General features: G+C 40.6%; 1 protein-coding gene across 2 annotated transcripts in view; it reads right to left on the bottom strand.

Moving 5' to 3' along the window:
- TGFBR3 (transforming growth factor beta receptor 3) overlaps positions 1 to 9,011 on the bottom strand; it is a 106,982-nt gene extending 97,971 nt beyond the window's left edge. For both annotated transcript variants that reach the window (XM_079313735.1, XM_079313736.1), the window contains exon 1: positions 8,808 to 9,011. The gene's annotated coding sequence lies outside the window, so the exon portion shown is untranslated. The remainder of the gene's footprint in view (positions 1 to 8,807) is intronic.
- Positions 9,012 to 13,167: the final 4,156 nt, after the last annotated feature.

The following is a 13,167-nucleotide window of genomic DNA, read 5'->3' as shown; positions in this document are numbered from 1 at the left end:
CACTTCCTCTCCTCCTTATCAGCACGGACTCTGGTAGTTCCCTTCTCTTTCCACATGTGATGCCAGAGGTTGCCCAGCTCTCTACAACACTGCTAACAAACACTTCTCTACCAAAGCAAGCCAAAAATCCTCCTCCTCCTCTAAGTCACATCACAAGTACCAACAAAGTGAGCGGAGATACTTGAGCAAAGCCAGCAGGATCTGTCCCTTTGTGTTGTTTTGCCATAGCAACGTGAACCCAAGTTTCTGGGGCATCCAAGGCCACCTCCACAGCCAAAGCTTTTTCACTTTTTGTTTGCTTGTTTTATTCATGGCAACCATTTCACTTATCCAGCTGGTTTTTCTTCCATTTGTCCAAGTTGCTTCCCTATGTAAATGCAACGAATACATGCATGCCATGTAAAAAAAGCAACCATTTGTAATCAAGTACACCCAAACTCAAGCTAAATAAAAAAAAAAAATAAAAAAAAAACCCAAAAAAAACCCCAATAAACCACCAATTGTTAATTATATGAGTAGTTATATAAACTTAGGAATAGTGAAAGAGTTTATTTATAATCTTACTCCTATTAAAAATGCGTTTTTGAAGACTTCTTTTTTATTAGCTGACATTTATCATGTCAATTCTGCATGATTTGTGCACATACAAGTTGGAAAGTTGATTAATAGGATTAGCATATGTTCATGTGGAATTGAAAACTTGTACATATTTTTAAATGCCTGTGTCCGAGGCATATACACAAAGTCCCACCATTCAGAACTCAAAATAGCAACTTATTCATAAACTATAAGGGGACAGATTCTGGCTTAGAAACAAAGTGGTTTCATTTTCAGGGAATATATGAATAGCAATAAAACTAAAAATCCTGACATATCAAAAAGCCCAGGGAAAAAGTAACTCTGATGTCCTGCAGTTCACATGCTGCTGTGCTTGCAATGGGACATTTCAACAAGTCACAGTTAAAGGCTATGGGAACTGGAAGAGTGCCAAAGGAAGATGTTTTATGCCATTTAGTAATTGTGCCCCACTATTCCATGTGACTTTGTTTTAGTATTTTGTTTATTTATTTTCTTGTTAATTATTACAATGTGGCCTGCCAAATTATAGGAACGAAAATATATACAAATAAGTCCAATAAAAATGTGAAACCATTCCACCTATTTAGTAACAGTATACTGTAGAGGGAATTTGCTACCTGGTACATATTTTGCCTACAGCTGGAATGAAACTCCAGTTTGGATGGGGGGGGGTCTACTCTCAGTATAATTTCATAATTAATTTTCCCTTCAGCTTCACAACTTTTTTTTAATCACCTGATTTTATTGCTGTGAGTTTAGATGGCACCAGGCACTGCAAGTTTCAGCTGAAGAATCATTGCATAATAGAGCACAAAAGTAAGAAACAGTTTACAGAAACAGGACAAAAATTATTCTGTTATATATTTCCAGGACTTCCCTTCCCCCAAACACAGGGAGGTATGCAGCTAAAACTTCCTAGGCTGAGGGCAAGGTTTTGCTTACTAAGTGTAAACCAGAGAACAGTCTTACAGGATCAGGATGCAGGAGGGTTTCAATACGTGGAAGGGAAGGAAGTGCATTCGGACATCTTCTAGTGGAAAGAGTATACAAGACTTCCACAAGGAGTAGACTGGAACAGATTGCTTTTGGACTACAGGAGAAATTCCTAGAGGTTACTGAACCTCTACAGGAGGAAGCACAGATGGCACAGCAGACAGAGTTCAACAAGCCCAACACCCCACACATAATCTGAGTACTCAATTAGATTTTTTTTACTTTATCATAGAGCCCTCAGGACATATCTAAAGGGAGTGGAGAAAAGAAGAGGCTGGGATGCTGCACAGCTCTTACACTGTAATGACCCAAGCAATCTGCAATCTCATAGCAGCTTCAACCATATATTTTCAGTTCAACTCTCAGCTACTCTGTTATTTCACAGGGAAAAAAGTAATAACAGGACCTTGGCCCTCACAACAGCACCCCCTCAACACCTGCCCAGAAAAACAACACTACTTTAGGCATTCTGCTTCCTGCTTCTAATTAGAAGATGGACAAGCAATCTTACTGATCTTACCAGGGAATACCAGCAGCAAAATTATATGCCATCTTTCTGATACACATTGAAGCAGAGAGAAGAAAAAAAAAGCAGAGATTACTAGAAACATACACGTATAAAACCAGAGTAACCCAAGAAATCTCAAATGTACATTTAAATAAAACTCAAGCTCCCAATTAACCAGTAATACCTCACACAACTGACAGGAACCAAGCTCATGTTTTTCAAATGAAACTTGCTGCTTCTGAAAAGTTTACTCTTAAATAAAAACAATAGAAAAAGGAATCTTCACACTGAGCGCGATCATCATAACTTGTATGAAAAAGCATCTCGACAAGCTTTCCATCTCATATTTAAATTTCTTTGGACTAATTACTAACTTTTTTATTGTTTCTAATTGGAAACAGAATAGGCTTCTTGGCACCGGACTATCTTATGCTTCAAAAGCACAGTAGCAGCCAACAACTTCACACAAATTTAATTTATCTAAAGTTTTACTTGGCTGAGTTTCTAATTGCACACCTAAACTAAACAGATAACAGCTCTAATGTACCTATCAAGACAGATATAACCCTAGGGAAGGCATCTCTGAGGAATTGAAGCCACAGCAGGATGGAAAGTTACCAAAAATTCATCAAGGCTTCTTCCACTTAGGGTAAGAGATTTCAGCAAATTGCTGTTAATGAATGCTTGGCACTGTTACTTTTTTCAAGACTGAGCTGCAAAACCTTAGGACTGCATCTAGAAATTCTACCTCGAACCTTCCTATCAGGAAAACTAACTAAATCAGTTACTGGTGGATTTTAAATCTTGAAATGACCTCTACACATTTAGAAAAGTAGTTTTGAAACCATGTCCTATAAATAACTGAAACTGTATGGATTAATTGTGAGAAACCCACAAAGAGTATGATGAAAAGGAAGACTACAGCATTAAACAAATTCACAAGGATGCAATTGTCTTCGAGAAGGGTAAAACAAACAAAAAAGATAGTAAATAAGTGAACAGGATTGAAAATCAGCAGTTCCCATTACAGGGGAATTGGATGAGGTGATAGAAACCAGCCCTCTTCACTGCCATGAGCTATTAGATACTACAAGAAGTAAATTAGCAAGCTGAAATATTAATTACTAAGTATTTTAAAGTTAACTGCATGCATCATCAAACCCACATTTTGGAAGAAAACCAAACAAAACAGAACAACAAAAGAAGTCTGCCTCTTGATCTCTAGAATAAGGCAAACTCTAATAGGCAGGCAGATTAATAGATTATTTCTTCAGGATGCTAAACAAGAATGCAAGATAAATGCATTTACCAAAAGTTAACTGTTAGCCACTAAACTTTCAGCAGCACATCTTACAGACAGGAATACAGATACAAATAGGAAAGTCCTAAAAGTGACACACAGTTAAAAGAATGAGTCAAAAGGAAGTTTCTCTTTGTGTAGGGGTATCTACCCTTTCCCTGTCTGTCAAATAAATGGTATAATTCCATTTGTTCAGCAGAAAAACACATTCAGGTTGGAGCAAACTTTTTTCATAAAATTTTTATTTATAAGCAGTCCATTGGGAATTTGCTTCAGTCAAGGTATGAATCACTAGCATGTTCCACTCAGAATGAAGATACACTCCCATAAAATCTTCACCATTCAGAATCTCCTTTAATAATTTTACATTAAATGTATAAATGACAACTGTAAAAAAGTCTTGGGCATAGGTATGGGAGAAGAAACAAATTCCTGTAGTCATATAAATAGTTTGTGCATCTTTCTGCCAGAAGGAAATTGCTACCCCTCTCACTGGAGTAAACCAAATCACCAGATCTACAAGTATTTAGAAACAATGGTGATTTTAACTGGAGGGAGGAACTAATCTATCACAGAACACAATACTGGAGGAGTGACTTGGTTCATTAATGCAACAGCTTTATTACAAGAAAAGGCTCACCTTTTCAAATACCACAACTGCTGCTTTGTAAAGCAGAACAGAATTTTGTTCCACTCAAATAATCGTCAAAACAACGTATCACATGTGTGATAAAACATTACCCTAGCTCTTAATCACACCGTGTCAAATGCAGCTACAGTCTAACAACTTACTTCTCAATCTAAGGCAAAAGAACACATAATGGTCTGCAATTCACCTCCAGCTTCTTGGCAAAGAAATACATGAATTCAGCAAATTTATACTACACAGTAAGCTCACTGGATACTGTGGGATTTTTTATTGTCCCTGACTCATACAACTCACCAATTTCCAACAGAAAATGCCTATGCTTACAAAGGAGAATTAGAAAGTAGGTGAATTGCCATTATTCTTTAGAATCACTAACAACACCTTATGCATCACAGCCCCCATTCCATTCTGTGCAGAAAAACAACCTCTACACTGTAGCTCTATAATTAACCTGTTTCAGACCCAAGACCTCTAGATAAGCTGTTCTCCTGCAATCTAAACAGGTCTCTTGCAAGGTCACAACTGAAATCATCTAAAAGAGAGGGAGGCCCTGCTTTTCAGCTGACTTGAAAAATCTGACAGTATCTTGCAACAGGAAAGAAAAGAAAAAAAAATCTGAATTTGGCCAACTAGTATACTGAAATTAAATAGATAATTACAAAGAAGTGCTAAATATAATATAATTAAAATTGTTAATAATAAGCAGGTGTAGCTCATTTTGAAGTACTATTCACAGGACAAAGATGAAATTATTATTTCCACATTTTCCTCAAAAACACCATTCATTTCATTATAGAAACATCAGAAAGTAGCATACTTTCCAAGACATAATTATTTGTAAGCAGTACAAATCAAGAGTTATTACACTTAAAATGCAATATATGAAATAGTCTCTCCTGAACTTGACAAATATGACTACTAAAATAATGAAGATCATAAAGTGAGTTCCTCTTTGAAGAGATCTATTTTGTGATACTTGAAATAAAAAATATGGAATATAAAGTAAGTGGCAGCTTTAAAGTCCCTCTTTCCACGATTTCCAGAGATGTGTAAATCTTTCATTTTGGCTACCACAGAGTTAATTGTTGCTGCAATAGCACAAGAAATGCTGCTCTATTGGATGACTGCCAGCACAAAAAAATGCGAATCCACTGTGATGGATAAAGCAATTCCAATTACTCTACTTTTTGCTAGTACATTTTTATGGCAAAACATGCTTCTATTGGAAGTGGCTAGAAACTAGCATACCACTGCAAATCACCACAAATATTACTGCTATAGAAGTAATGCTTATTTATAATACACAAATACTTTGTGGAACTAGATCAAAAGCTATGTGACTGCAAAGACATTCACAATCTATATCCCGGAGAGCATTTTCTGAGATTCACATATATGACCCAAGACTTGGTAATCCATGTCTTAAATGTTAACACAATATTATTGGAGGTATCAGAGAAAATAATTGTAAGATAAATTAGGCAAAGATTTATCGCTATTTTCAAATCACATTGAAGGAAAAATTTGTTTGGCTTCACAAATTACATACTTCAGGATTTCAGAGAACCATCTGGAGAGACAGTTTTGGGATTCCATGAAAACAACATAAGATGAAGGCTGCCAATGGACTTTAACATACACCTTTTTGTACCTTCAGCAGCAGGCAACATCATGTAATGCTCTTGGAGAACTATGCCTGGTCACTGAAATATGCATATACTTTATATACATATAAATATACATACATATATACATATATTTTATACCTCACTATGCAGTTAGTGCCATTCCAGAACCAGAGCTACATAGTTGCTTTAAACCTGACCTGGGACTGTTAATTCCAATTGAATGCTATGGTGTCTGTACTTGCTGTTACATTTATTGCTGGTAGAAGATACAATTGACAAGCAGCAAATTGGCTACTCCACTGCAAATGCACCTTGGTATGTTTTTATCCCACCATCAGTGAAGGTGATTTAACCCCAAGTAGAAGCAGCAAGAGTCCCACATTTACTGTGGGTAAGAGTCTGTTTCCCAGCCCTTACTGGGGAAGAGCTGCAAATTCCCATTCTTCACTTTGCATTCAGCCATCTGCTTGTACATCCATACCTTCAGTATTTGGCAGCAAAGACTTCACAGACCAGAAAGCAATATGGATTGGTACAAGCCATCCACATAATCTTCTTTGGCAACAGCCTTGATATTCAATATTCCTGGTACAAAAGACCTACTCACCATGCCAACATAAATCAAAAAGGAAAACCATTATTGCTCTGTGCTGGGACTGTCAGTTGACCTCTAGAGGAATAAGCTAGTAATGACTTCTTAAAACCTAAAAGAATATCTAAAAATATTTTCTCTTATGGAAATTCTAAATACTAGAAATAGTTTCTTGTGAGAATGCAACTGCTTTGCAAGTCAACTTGAACTCTCAAGATGTCTATATACAATCACAAATATGACATAGTAAGAGATCCACTGTGAAAATATTTTGTTTAGCTCATTATCTGAAACTTTGCAGGATTACTCAAAATATAATTTCTTGGGTTTAATTCACTTCAAACATCTTCAAAGAGAAATTTCACTAAAGCAAACCTCTAATGTTTTTACAAGTCATTAACGGCTAATATGACAAAAATTGCATTCAGAAGAATGGGAGATATGCCTACTAGAGAAAATTTATAAATAAGTATTTGAAAACAATGTGTTTATTTTGATGTACGTGGGTGTTCCAAGTAAATTAATATTCACCTTCTAAAAAAATACTACCAAAAGTATAGGCCCAAAGTTTTCATAAATTACAACTGTGATAGTAGGAAAGACTCCATAGACAAAGTTTTGTGTTCCCCCTGCTGGTTTAACAATTGACTTCCAAACGCTGTTCCTGTGATAGGCATCAAGATGCTGGGGTATGAAAATCAGTTTTGCATGCAACAACTGAAAGTCACTTTTTAAAACCATTCACATCCTTGGTGGATATCACACGCTTTGACTAGATGAGGCTCTGGATGCACAAAACACGCATCAAAATCAACAACAAAAAAAGATCTCCCCAGAGACAGAAAGCATGTCAAGAGAGAAAAATCTGAAGTGTCACTTTAAACTTTAAAAAGTTGGACTGCAGCAAACAATTGGGGGAAGCAAGTTTCAGAGTAAAGGACTCTTCATTGAAGGAAGCCAATGACCTGCCCCCCTCCAAACACGCATCCCTCCCTTCCTCCCCAGGTCTGCATTCGAAGAGCAGCTCCTCCTCAGCTCCAACTCAAGCCCTGTAAGCTTTCATGGGGTAAACTGGAGCTCTTCAAATGAACAAGCATCTTCCACTAACATTTTACTAACACTCTTGTTGGGAATCCTTTGACAGGACACCTGTGCAGTGCTAATTAAAACTCAGCTACCAACTCATGCTGTGGCAGGCACTCATGGAAAAAAGCATGGACTGTAAGGCAAATAAAGTAATCTTTGTAAATAGCAATAAACAAACATTTTGTCTTGAGAAGACATTTCATTTACAAATGTAAAGTCTTCCACATATGAGACTACAACAGTATCAGTTCTCTGGGTCACCATGAGACAAACCTAATTGATGTCACAGTTAGTGAGAAGGCGGCTCTCTCACTTTGGGTTTTCTCCCCACTGGGGGTCTTAATATCAGCCTGTTTAACCTCACCAAACAAAAAGTAGATAAACTTAGATTAGTTTAAATACAGACCCAACCAGAAAAACTTTTTCTTAGAACAAAATCATGGTATTTGTACATCCAAGTGTCTCTCTAATAACTTACAATCAGAAATACTCTGTAAAAAATGAACTGTGCTAATGATCATACATTAGACAAGAAAATAATAAATGACAGCAAATCAATTTTAACACCTACAGCTTAATAGAAATGAGATAAAACGATTTATATCTGGCTAAATCCACAGCAAGTGGAAAAGGCATAACTGCACATGCACACTACATCTGAAGAAGTCTTTTTTTTTTGAAAGGGACAAGAAGTATCACATCCTGCTCCGTCTGACACCAATGACACTGACTTTGGAATTACAAGTGCACTTGAAACTGGGGAAAGCTCGTGTTTAAAAAGTTACTTAATTTACATCTAATACTGAAGCCACATTCTTGTTATTGCTAGGAGAGCTGTACTCAGAAACCTGCAGTGACTTGACTCCAGTACATGTCCTGCAAAATATGCAGCAGTAACTCCCACATGTCAACAACTCTTCAGTGGAATAGCACTAAGGGACATCATACATAAGGAACATCAACACATGTGAGACATCACACTGGCCTTTATATTCTGCTTACTTACACTAAAATGACTCATGCTCGTACACTGCCGAGTTCTCACCTGGCCTCAGAAGGGTGCGAAGACACACGAGCGCACAGCAGAGCGAACCTCTGCGGCGGATTTCGCTCAGAGCCCCTAACTTGCCCAGCACGTACCAGCCAGCCAGATACAGTGACTGTCACTGGGACACCTGTAGCTCCCGCAGCTCCCCTCCCCAGCCGCCCACTTCTCGGCTCCCCCTCAGTTCCCGCAGAGAGCCCGCAGCCCGCACGGTGCCGAGGGACGAGCCGCTGCCGGCGCTGCTCACGCTGCGGCCCCGGCAGCTCCCGCACCCCGCACCGGCCCCCGGGACCCTCCCGCCCACCCGGGCACGGTGACACCTCGAGGGGCGCACACACCGCGGCCGCCCCAGCGGACAGCGCGTTCCTGCGGGACGCCCGGCCCGAAACGCTGCTGTTGGGACGGGGGTCGCGGCCGCCTCACCTACCAGGCGGCAGGTCTGTCCACGCCGGGTCCCGCGGGGCAGGCGCGCAGCAGCGCGGCTACGCCATGGGCACGGCCAGCCGGGACGGGAACGCAACCCTCACCAAGGCCGCCCAGCGCCGGCCACTGCTGCCCGGCCCGCGGCGCGCGGAGGAGGCGGCGCGGAGGCGGAGGCGGAGGAGGCGCGTGTGCGGCCGGCCGGCCCCCGGCCCGGCAGTAACCCCGCGGCGCGCGGGGCGGGGCGGGGCGGGCGGAGCGGGCGGTGCCGCCATTGGGCGCGGGGCGGAGACGGCGCCGTGACGGCCGCGCCCGCCGCCACCGCCCCTCGCGCCCGCGTGCAGCGAGCGCGCCGCAGCCCCTGCCCCGTCCCCTCCCGTGCCGCACCTGATCCCCGCCCGCCCCGCCGGGAGCCGTGAGGGGACCCTGAGGCCGCGCACGGCCCGCCTGTGCTGGCAGCCAGCGGCTCGGAAACCCCGCGCAGCCCGGGCGGGAGGCGCAGACCCCGCTCACGGCAGCCGGGGCAGCAACGGCCTTGAAGTTACCGGCCTCCAAACCGCGTGAGGCCGCCGGGCACCGCGTCCGTAACGGAGCCTGGGCTGCGCTCGGTGTGGGGCCCGGTGTGAGCGGCGGTGTGACGGTGCCCTGCCCTGTGCACCGAGGTACGTCCCTGCAGCCCCCAGCGGGCCCAGCTGCCACCGGCGGCTGGCGCAGAGCGAGGCCCCGGCCGCCCCCTCATGCTGCCACTCCAGCCGAGGGCAGCCTGAAGCCTGCATCAGAACGAGTTTTGGCCAACACCGCAGAGCTGACGTCGTTTACAGCAGAGCAAACTAATCCAGATCACTCGGGGTTCATTACACCAGAAAATAACAGAAAGTGCAGAAGGCACGCTTAAGGTTGTCAAATCCCCCAGCTTCAAGACTATCGAGTTGTGGAGCAAACTGTCATGAGGGGAGCTGCACCGCAGATGAGGCCTTTCCACCCTTAGCTCAGTTCAACCATAACTCTATCATTCAGCAGGATGAACAGAGTTCGTTTCTGACACAGTCCTGCAATGTCAGCTGTGTGCTGCTCTCTGGACCTGTAAAGGTCATGGTAATGAGAGCAGTAGTAAAACTTGCCAAACATAATTACACCAAAACTCCCATCACAAAATTGAGCCCCTCTCTCCTATTATTATCCAAATAAGCAATTGTTCTTGTGTAGGCATTGAGATCATGTGGAAGTATAGAGGAGTAGACACGAGTTTCAGGATGTTTCAGCAAAATTGTACTATTTTAATTGGCTTTCTTACTGAGGGGATTAGGGGTGAGTTGATATTTTTCATAATGCTCTTTGACTTCAGGCCTTTGACCTGAGTTGCAAATGCCAGGTTCTTCCATCTACCCAACAGGCATATTATGAGAGTTCAGACACAATTTGGCCACTCTTGAAATGCCAGTTTGCAACCCAGAATAATCCACTGCCATTTACCTTTGACTTCTTTGTGTTTGGACAAGCCTTACTCACAGTTCTGCTGCATGTACCACACATCATTCAATGGCTGGGTCCCCCAAAGACCAGTCCTCAAAACTTGTACATTATCTGTGTATGAGAGCTCTAGCAAGGAAATCAAAGTAAATCAAATAAAAAGCATTTAGTCTACATTAAATATTTTAGCAAATAGCCTTGCAAAACCTGGAGAAAACCTGCAGAAACAAGTAAAGTACAAGTTCAGACTGCTTGTTGGCAGCCTAAGCTCACTTACACAATTTTTTATTTATTTTTAGCATTTGAAAAGTTGTACATGTTGGAGCATGACATACCTCCTCTCTTATCACTCTCATATGTAAGATGCAAAATTTTTGCAAGAGGGATGTGGAGGTGGGGGAAGTCCCTTCAACAGAGAAGAAAACTAATAATCTACAGCAATATATGTATTTCAAGGCATATTGTGTGTCTACTATATTTCTGCTAGGTAAAATTCCAGACTGCTGATTAAAAATGGGATTGAAACTTAAACAGACACATTATTTTTATTTTAATTACTCATTTAGGCCCCAATCCTGCAAAGATCAAATCAAACAGATCAGGTTCACTCAAATAAGCAGCCAGGAGAGCTGTTCAAGTGTGTGATATCAAATGTATGTGCACAAATCTTTGTAAAATCAAATCATCAGTATGTAGGTCTAACCTTAGCCAAATTATTTTCACCATCACTGTGAAGTTGTTAAGAACAGATTCTTGTCCATTGAGCCAATTCTGTTAGATAGTCAGCATCCTTAACCAAAGTCTAGGATTTACACCACTTGACCTGGTGTTTGAAAAAGTTCAAGACTAAGATGCAAAGAGCACTGATTTTTAGTTATAAAATGTAACTCAGTTGATGTACATGATGCTCAAAGACTGAAGCCATGACAAATTGCCCATTAAAGTACAATTAGGCACATGGATTGGTTCACTCAGGAACATAATGATATATATTAAAAATGCTTAGGCTTTTTTTTTTTTTTTTTTTTTTAACATTTTGTGGTTGAATAAACAGAAAACACATAATTTTCTCTTAAAACCATGGAAAATTCCTGCAATCTTAACTATAGTGTCCAATCTTTGCAGCTGAGGAGCACAATTACATACACAATTTACATTTTTACTTACTTTTTAAATATTTGCTGATCTAGTGATTAACTTCAGTCCCAGGCAGGATTATTTCTCTTAGCAGTCATTGGCTCAATCCAGCAATGTAATGTATTATCCTCACTAAAATGTATGAAAGCTGTGACAGTTCACTTTTGCAGGAGGTTTAGAGGTTTTCATGGTGCTACAGAATTAAGCCTAATTAAATGTAAAATCTTAAAAAATATGCACTGTTAAAACTATTAACATCGCACTTTTTTTTTTTCCTCCTTTCCCAGAAAATACAGTAGGGATACTCCTGTGCATAATAACTACCCATTTACTACTCTCAAAAAGTTCTAGACTAGTTTCAGTTACTAATTTCATTTTATGATTGTAAAACCTTAACCTACACTGAGGACCCAGCTGAGTTCAGGTCACTGACACCAGGAGCAGCATCAGTCTGTTAAAATGGCATCCAACCTGAGCTAAATAATCCTTCCCAGGGAAGGATTATTCATTTGGATATCATTCTACATTCACAGAATAGTTTGGGTTGGAAAAGAGAATTAGGATTCACTTGTTCTTAAAAGTTTAGCACTAAACCTGTCATTGCCTGGGTAATAAGAATCTTTTCCTCCTGTAGCGATGTTAGACTGGGACCTTGGGACTAAACGTGGAGCTGGGGACTGCATGCTGTCTGACAGGGCACTGAATGCACTGCCTGCTAATTAACAGATGCTTATGATCAACCCACTGCCACGAGTCCGAGTGCACTTTAAATAGTTGCTGCATGTAATAGATGCTGGATGTAGGCATCTGATGATCACTGACCTATTTATAGCACTATTTAAACATGCTTCACCCACCAAAATAAATAAAAGGTATAACAGCTCTACAAAATGTTTATTCCCAAAATGACTTGGAGATTCTAACTGAAAACACAGGCTTCTATAAATGAGCAACTTGGTATGTTTTCTTATCATAATGTATTTTAACATCCCAAAAAATATTTTCACACATTAGTAAGGACTAATTCTCACAACACTCTCTTCATACAGTGTCTAGAATCTTTTCAAGGCTAAAAGATTGTCCCAAGCAATAAAGCATTAGAAAGGAAAAAGAAAGTTAGGAAGGACCACACTGTCCTAAGAACTGTTCCTGTTTGCTTTTAAATTTATGGATCATGTTCTACATGAAGTCAATACAGGTTCTATAAGTGGATTCAGAAAACAGGCCAGCAGCCATGTTCTTGAACCACTAAGAACCATCAAAGAACCACTGGTAGTTTTGAAAGTTCAGAGAAGAGTAAGCATTCTAATTCACTACATTTCAAAAACCAAATGGATGAATAGGCATCCTGAAGGGATCTTGTACATAAGGGATCTGTACCTTGTACATAAGATAGGTTTGGAACTGGGATCAAGCACAAGGAGTGTGTTCAGATGAGTACAGTCATTGCCCAGCACATCCATTCTGTCCCTTTCTGAGGTAAAATGTTGTTACTTAAAATTAGCTTTGTGTTTTCGGCTGATTTATTGTGCTGCTGAAAGCAAGGAAAAAAATTATCTAGAAGCACTAACCATAGATTGCTGACTAGATATGGGTTTTTATGCTGCAGTAACTCCATTGTTTTAGTCATATGACTCAACCCAACTACGTTTAATATGAAGGTTCAGTTAATATACTTAAGCCATTAAAAGCTTCTTAGGAAATAACTCATTAATACAAACTAATTAGGTAAAATTCTACATTCTTTACTAAATGATCCA

The sequence above is a fragment of the Erithacus rubecula genome, assembly GCF_903797595.1.
Source record: "Erithacus rubecula genome assembly, chromosome: 10".
NCBI classification, from domain to species: Eukaryota; Metazoa; Chordata; class Aves; order Passeriformes; family Muscicapidae; genus Erithacus; species Erithacus rubecula.
Note: the sequence above shows the minus strand (reverse complement) of the source record. Positions and strands in the feature narration are given on the sequence as shown.